Source organism: Penaeus monodon, chromosome 28 (genome assembly GCF_015228065.2).
Source record: "Penaeus monodon isolate SGIC_2016 chromosome 28, NSTDA_Pmon_1, whole genome shotgun sequence".
NCBI lineage: Eukaryota > Metazoa > Arthropoda > Malacostraca > Decapoda > Penaeidae > Penaeus > Penaeus monodon.
This window is the reverse complement of record NC_051413.1, coordinates 38023162-38023793: the sequence shown is the minus strand read 5'-3', so window position 1 is coordinate 38023793 and position 632 is coordinate 38023162.

The window sequence follows — 632 nt, the reverse complement described above, 5'->3', positions numbered from 1 at the left end:
AGTTTGTCAGCGACCTAGGCTCGCTTGAAGCCCTCCAGCCATCCTCATTGTGATGTGGAACCCTATGTTGCTGGCATTTTTTTCCATTACGAATCTTTCATATTCTTTCCCGGTATTTCAGTATCGGAGTCTTGTTTGTTTGCCTTTATTATCCAGGCCTTGAGTATTTATCTGGAAAAATGTTTTTTTCTCTTTTTCTTTTCAAAAGCTGTGATTCGTTTGTTTTAATTTTTTGAGCGAGTTACTCGCATTTCGCTTCGACAGTGAAATCCGGGGGCTTGTCCGTAGAGTTAATGTTCAGATCCTTGTTCGTGGCATGCTTACTGATCTATTTACTGAATATCACGAAATAAAAGAGCAGATCAGTGAAGCAGTTCAGAAAAGACTATGCTGCACAGATCCAAAAATCTACCCAATGTCTGTGAGCAGTATAGGGAGAAATGAAACAGGACTCGTAACACTAACTCGGAATAAAATATGCAGTGCAGTTACATGTATATGTTCTGTTTGCACATTCAATATGACTTGATTCCCTGAACATTTTCTTGTGCTTCATTTCCATATTCTATGAATTTTATCTAAACTTTCCCATCCGAGCCTTTCTATTCATTCGGCAGCATCCCAACTTTTCA